Source organism: Perissodus microlepis, chromosome 18 (assembly GCF_051167445.1).
Source record: "Perissodus microlepis isolate ML-2025 ecotype Zambia chromosome 18, ASM5116744v1, whole genome shotgun sequence".
Taxonomy (NCBI): Eukaryota; Metazoa; Chordata; class Actinopteri; order Cichliformes; family Cichlidae; genus Perissodus; species Perissodus microlepis.
This window is the reverse complement of record NC_140478.1, coordinates 1,510,485-1,517,708: the sequence shown is the minus strand read 5'-3', so window position 1 is coordinate 1,517,708 and position 7,224 is coordinate 1,510,485. Positions and strand designations below refer to the sequence as shown.

At 39.4% G+C, this 7,224-nt stretch overlaps 1 pseudogene across 1 annotated transcript; it reads left to right on the top strand.

Annotated features, from left to right (window-relative positions):
* The first annotated feature begins 433 nt into the window (after positions 1–433).
* LOC146366454 (uncharacterized) lies at positions 434–6,374 on the top strand (annotated as a pseudogene). The gene is made up of 7 exons (XR_014797484.1): positions 434–1,736; positions 1,981–2,570; positions 2,865–3,044; positions 3,413–3,553; positions 3,821–3,875; positions 4,036–4,189; positions 5,290–6,374. The product of XR_014797484.1 is annotated as an uncharacterized LOC146366454 (transcript).
* Positions 6,375–7,224: the final 850 nt, after the last annotated feature.

Genomic DNA, 7,224 nt, shown 5'->3' with positions numbered 1-7,224 from the left:
GATCTGCCAAGACAAAGCATAAAGTATTGGCTGTCTACTTCACACTTGGAAATTTTCATCCACACCAACGATCAACTGTTGATCAGATACAGTTGGCATTACTCTGTGTAGAGAAAGATTGCAAATACTTTGGAATGGATAAGATTTTCAATAAGCTAGTGTCAGACTTGTGTGAGCTGGAGGAAAGGGGCATATCTTTCAATGGAAAAATATATAAAGGCACTGTTGCGTGCATAATGGGCGATAATCTGGGCTCCCACATGATTGGTGGCTTTACAGAAAATTTCAGCACAGCTCAATATTTCTGCAGATACTGTTTGGCAACAAAAAGTGAATTTCAGTCAAACCCTCTCACAGTTTTCACTCATAGAAATCCAGCTGATCATAATGAGACTGTGCGGTTTCTGGAAAGTAACGATGAAGTGCACACTCATCACGGTGTTAAATGTGACAGTGTTTTCAACAAACTGTCCAACTTTCATGTGTGTCAGCCAGGCTTACCAGCTTGTTTAGCTCATGATCTGTTTGAGGGGGTAGTAGATTATGATTTGGCATTGTTTTTGCAGTTCTTAATCAGAACACAAAAGTGGTTCAGTTATGAGGTTCTTAATGAAAGAATCAAATCATTTCCTGGTGAAAGCAGCGACAAGCTAAACACTATTCCCACTACAGGAGCCAGGCTTGGAGGACATGCAGCCCAAAACAGGTGGCTTTTGAAATTCTTGCCTGTTTTGGTGCATGACACAATTGAAGATGCTGATAATGAAGTATGGGGACTTGTACTACTTCTGAGGGAGCTTGTTGAATTTGTCTGTGCACCTCGGCTCTCAGAGTTGCAGATTGCTTTCATGAAGGGACTGATTGAACTGTATGTGGAATTGAGGCAAGAGCTGTTTCCAAGAGTTCAACTTAGACCAAAACACCACTATCTGCTTCACTATGCACACTTGACTTTACAATTTGGCCCACTCATATATACTTGGACAATGCGCTTTGAATCAAAACATTCTTATTTTAAAAGGTGCATTAGGGCAAGTAAGAACTTCATAAATGTAACCAAGTCTCTGGCTGAACGGCACCAGTTGCTTCAGGCTTATCAGTCTTGTGGTACCTTGTTTCGTTCCCAGGTTCATGTCTCAGACTCAACACGGTTCTATCCAGAGCTCTATGACCAGAACATAAAGACAGTGGTTGGAGAATTTGATTTGAACTCAAGTAACTCAGTTGTCACAGAGAGTGTGCAGGTTAAAGGCACTACATATGCAAATGGAATGCTGGTCTTACTGAGCTACGCAAAAGGACTACTGCAGTTAGGAAAAATAGCAAGCATTTTTGTAAAAAATGAAACTACTGTCCTACTTTTGCTTCGAGGGAAAACTGCCAGCTGGATACCTGAGCTTGGACTCTATGAACTTGATGAAAATGCTTCTGACCTGTTCAGTTGCCATGATTTGAACAAACTTGATGATTATCATCCACTTTATTCTTACCAGAGAGGTACTCGGTGGCTCATTCCTCTTAAACACACACCAACATGGAACTTGTGAAAAACTATGTCAAGAAAGCAATGCCATCGCTCAGTAGCGATCAGATGGATACACTCATGGCTAAACTGGAGGAATTAGGAGTTCTCTCTGTAGATGACCTGAGCCTTGTGGACCCGGAGGACATTAAAGACACTCTGCCATTCATTCAGTGCAAAAGATTCGTCAGAGCTATCAAAGCATTGGAAGCAGGTGAGTTTTTGCCCCTCTGTTTTAATGCAAGTTTTCTGAAACTACAAAGGTTTATTCCAAAAATGCAAAAAAAAAGTTGCCATCAGCTGTACATGGCAATAATTACTCTATAATTGGTTTTCATAATTAGGTCCATTTGTATTCCTGGTTGACCCAAACTGGACATTGAGGACCAATGTATTAATTTATTTGCAACAATTGTGATGTGTTTAATTTATGAAGATGTTTGTCATGTCATCCATAGATTCACAAACTCCACCGCAGTTCACCCGGCCTGGCCCCTCATCAACACCTGAACCACAGAGGTTTCAGCTGCCCTCAACACCACCTGAGACAGCCGACTCCCCATCCCAAGACACATATTCTGTACCATGGCACAAATTTCCCTCAAAAGTCATGGATGAGTTGCGTGAAAAAAAGTACATAATGGGGAAAGACAGACGAGAGATGGTTCGGATCGTCGCTGAAGATTACCTCCATAAACATCCAGGAAGACCTGGTAGACAAAAGCTGAGGGAACTCGCCAGTATGATTGTAGGACAATATCCTGCCTCCTTCAAGCTGACAGAGCCGTTTGGAAACAAACCTTTTGCAAAAGATGGTTCTGAAACTCTCTTTCGTCAGCTGGAACACAGAATTGAAAATATGAAGAGGCCACAAAGCTCACTGAAGAGGCAAGCAGGGGGTGAAAATTCAACAAAGAAAAGGCCCAGGAATTCAGATCTGTATGGATGTGTGGCGTGGGATCCAATCATTGAGGGGGCCGTGTGTAGAGAAGACCTGCTGTCTAAACGAGATGAGTTGAAACGTTCCTTTCAAACCCAGGATCTTCAGGTGGGTCTGCAATAATCCATTACAGATACAGAAAGCTTTATTAATCCTCGAAGGGCAATTCGGTTCCTACAGTCCACCATCTAGACATACAACCATTCACACAGCAATAGTATATAGCAGGAGTAATGCGATAAGGTCTGGGTCCAAGTACAATTTAGGACACATTGTGAAATTGTAGATCGTCTGTAGATCACTATGCCCATAGTCAATTGAAATTGATACCCTGTTTTATTATTTTAATTGGTTAGTTTGACTAACTGTTCGACTGTTTGTCTAACTGCCTCATATCTTTAGGAGTCATCTGTTCGAAAATTGATGACTGAAACATATCCCATTCAGCGTGAAATCCTCAACGATGATGATACCACTATTGCCGTTGTAAAGGACGAGTGGCCGTTCCTGTTTGAAGTTCCTCACCTGTTTGATCATGCATCTAAACTCCTTGGCTTCTCTGTACAAAACAAGCTGGCACAGGTGTGTTGTTATTGTTATTATTATGATTGTGCTGTGCTGCTCCATATGGAGAGAATTTTGTCTTTATTAATCAATCAAAAAAAGATTTGCAACCAAAAAGAGAGTTGAGACCAAAAAAGATAAACTGGCAACCAATCAAATAGAATAACTTGGATGAACAATCAAATGGAATAGATTTGAGACCAAAAATCAGGAAGTGACAACCAAAAAAGCAGGACATTTGAGATCAAAACAGAACAGGTTGCAAATGAAAATGAAATAATTCATTTTTATTTTTATTTTTTTCAAAATTCTCTCCATAGCGCCAAACGAAAATGAGTGTTAGTCTTATGTACTTGTACAAAATTAACACCTTGAACCTTGAACAGGAACTTTCCAAAAAAGAAAAGGGGATCAATGACTTCCTTGACTCCAAAGGGATGAAGACGGGCGAAGGTCCAATACAGCTCATCTGTGGCATTTCAAAATACTTCAAGGAAGACTCTTATAAACTCTTCCACAAAAAAGAGGTAGATGTTGTAGATTTTAAACTGTGTGCAAGATAATTATTTGCATCCAGTGGTGAACCAAGTAACCAACCACAGTAGGAAGTATAGATTCCCCTAATTGTGCTGCTGATATTCTCTATAAACTCTCTATCTATAAACTATTTACATTAATGTTTGTGCATAATGGCTACCTCTGTCTGATGAAGACACTAGCAGATAGTCAATTTGCCAGCAGGTTTGTGTGCACTGGAAACATTAATTCATGTATCATGTCTGTCACCAAAACAGATCTCTGCAGATCCTGAAGTCGAACTCCCAGTGACCCCATGCATCCTAATCAGAGGTTTGTAGTTAAATCTTTTTTTGTATCCCAGCAAGCTGTTGTTAGCTGTTGTTATAAGCTGTTGTTGTGTCATATTTATTAAAGAAATGTTTTGCTTGCCTTAAAATATAGGATTATTTTTTTTTTTGTAAATGGTACATGGTTTTTATCTGTGTTTAAGGTGACCAGCAATTCAAGATTGCTGTTGATGGGTTACTTGTCAATGACCACATCACCTCTCCCATTGTGGCCTTGAGCTACGTCTTCTCCATGTTTTATGTCTGCAACGTCTAATACCCACCGGAGATGGCTTTTACTCTAGAATTCATGCAAAGGTAAGCACTCATTGTTTGGAAATACTTTGTAAATGTGACTTTGCCGTGCCTTTCTGCACCTGACCTGCTTTTTGTCAATCTACACTAAACCCGTTTGTCTGAGATGTACAAGCTCAAAATGTGTCGCCACATGCTGTGAGCTTTTAGATCAGCTGTTATTGGCTTATGATCCCCCTGAATATGGATTTGTTCGGAGATTTTGTAGCTCCCTGTTGAAGACTATTGTTGGAATAAATGTGTCATATCTTTTTAAAGGGCAGGTAACATGCTTTTTGCTTTAAATAGTGTCCTAAGTCAATCAATAACAAAACAAACATAACATGATTCTAGTTGGGAAATGGAGCAAAAACATATTTTTTTCAGAATGGTTTGTTGACACAAAATTCGTTTGAGCTATCTCTTTAAAACCATTAGCACCTGAGACCAGGTTATGTCAGTGGTGGTCAAACCTTTTCATGTCAAAGACACACAAACTGAAATTTATTTGGCTGCAGACCCCAAACTCAAAATATGTTGTTCCAGGGACCCCCCCCCCCCCCCCCCCCCCGAAGGAAAGACTAAACATATTAATTTAAAAAATACTACATAGTGGATTCATGCCCAAATGTTAATACTTGTACTGATGTGTAACGTGCACTGAATGTCACAGTTTCTCCACTCCATGTTTGAATAACCCCCAGGACAGTCCGTGTTCAAATGTGCTGTTACACCTTTTGATAGGACAATGTCATCTGTGTTTTCTATCCCCTTCTGTGTTCTGTGCATTTATAATATCCCTGCATACACATTGAGGATGCATGCTGTCATGTGTTGGTGATAAGCAGACTTCTCGCCCTTGCAAACATTTCTGTATATGCGCAGTGTGAATGCATGTGTCTTGAAAAGACAAAGGAAGAGATAAGCTTAGCCACTGGCACCAGCACCACAACAACATTGGGTTCTAGACAGATGGTCAACTAGAATGATAGAGAGGTTCACACATAGGGGCATATTGAAGAAAACAAATGTAGGATTTTATTGAACTGCTCCACTCCTGTCAAGCCACACTACATGTGCAAACTTTGTCTGCATATCACTATTGTTTTTTTTTTTTTCCTCAGAGTTTTCTTTGGGGTCAATCCTGAGCGAGGCTCCAAGGCAGAGAAGAAGGGGAAGAAACGGCACTTCATTCCTCCACAGGTGTGCAAGCTGGTTTCTCAGCTGAAGGAATTTGAATGCAAGCAGAAGGAATCTGAATGGGCCATTTGAGCTGTTCTCAGAGCTCAGAAAATACCTTTTTGGACTGAATGTACACACACACACACACAAAGGCAAATCCAAAAACATGGGGCTTGGGAGTAGAAATACAGATTTTTACAGTATTAGGTGAGTTCAGATGTTTTAACTAGATGCCCACAACACACATGCTGCAGTTTCAAACCCCCCATGTTAAGGGGGAGGGAAGGTGGGCGATATTTGTCATTCCAGTTAAGCTTTTCCTGTCATTGTGGAGTTGGAGGTGTAAGTTTTAATTTTTTTTTAGTTTTAAGTTGTTTTAAGAGTTTTAAAAATCTCTTTATGGCATGTTGCACAGTCATCCTTCTAAGGTCATGGTTGTTATTGCTGCACTGATGTTTTATAGAAAAGTTGTATAATGTAATACTTCTAATGTTCTATTTGTTTTTTGTAGAAAGGTCAGCCACTGGTTGCAGAGCTCTGCCTGTCGGTGTGATATGTGGAGTTGGAGGTGTAGGTTTCTGCATCCTCCTGGAGGGGGCTCCTCATTTTGCACTGACAGGTGAGACAGCAACAGCAATGCTGGCAGTTTTATTGTCTTATTTTGTCATTGTCTTTAACAAATCAATTTGTTATTAATGCCTGTCAGCCTGTGGATGCTAAAAAGTTGCTAGATTTGGCATCTCCCTGTTAAAGGACATGGCTGTACTTCTTTGAGAGAACAGCTGGTTTATGTATGTAAAATTTCTCTGAATGTGAAGGTGATGTTCTGAATGTTTTAATGGTTGTAATGTAAATATTGCAAATCATTCACCACAAAAAGTGAAATCACTTTAAAGCACTGGCAGCTGTTAAAGGAAATAAATAATTGCTGTGATTCTACATTTGTGCTTTATTGATGGTAAACGGTATAGAGAATGGTACAGAATTAAACATTTTAGGATGACTGAAGTGTCCGTAAATGGTATGGATTGAGTACTTAAATAATACGGAATATTCCATTTTAGGTTTGATGGAACTGTCCGTAAATGGTAAAGAAAAAGTCAGGTAAATCTACGGAAATATCTGTTATAGGGTTTACGGAATTGTCTGTGCAATAACGCCGAAATTTATGGAAAATACGGAATTTTCCATTTTAGGTTTGACGGAAATGTCCGTCAATGGTACAGAAAAACTCGGGTAAATCTACAGAAATATCCGTTTTAAGGTTTACGGAAGTGCCCGTACAATAACGGAAAAAGTGCTGGTAATTAATTACCAGCACTTTTTCCGTTTTATAACGGAATTTTTTTTAACAGTGTACTGTCTATGTAGTTTGTCTGCTATTATCACGGCTTTCTTTCCTTCTGTCATCTTCAACTTTCTGACTGGGATAAGTTTCTTGCACCTTTCATATATTTCCTGTGGAAAATGTTCATTTAGTCCGTAATTTGTTCCTGTCAGTTCTTTCCCTTGTTGCTGTACCATTTGTTTATGCTTAAATCTTTCAAATTTTGTGATTATGGGTAGAGGGCCATTGTTTGATGATTTCTTCTGACTGAGTCTATGTACATATTGCTGAAAATTTCTCTGGAAATGTTAAGTTTCAATGTTATAAGTCCTTGATCAGCTGTTCAGGATCTTTGTTTATTTGTTCTTTGATGCTGGAGAAAATCAGATTGTCCCTCATGCTGCAGATTTGTAAGTCGATACAATTCGAAGCTTTCACGCAGAGCTTGAAGTTCTTTGTATAATTGCTCGATCAAAGAAAGTCTATTGTTGAATTCAGTTTTTGTTCAATGGATAATAAAATGTCACTCACCTCTCAAGGACTTGGATCA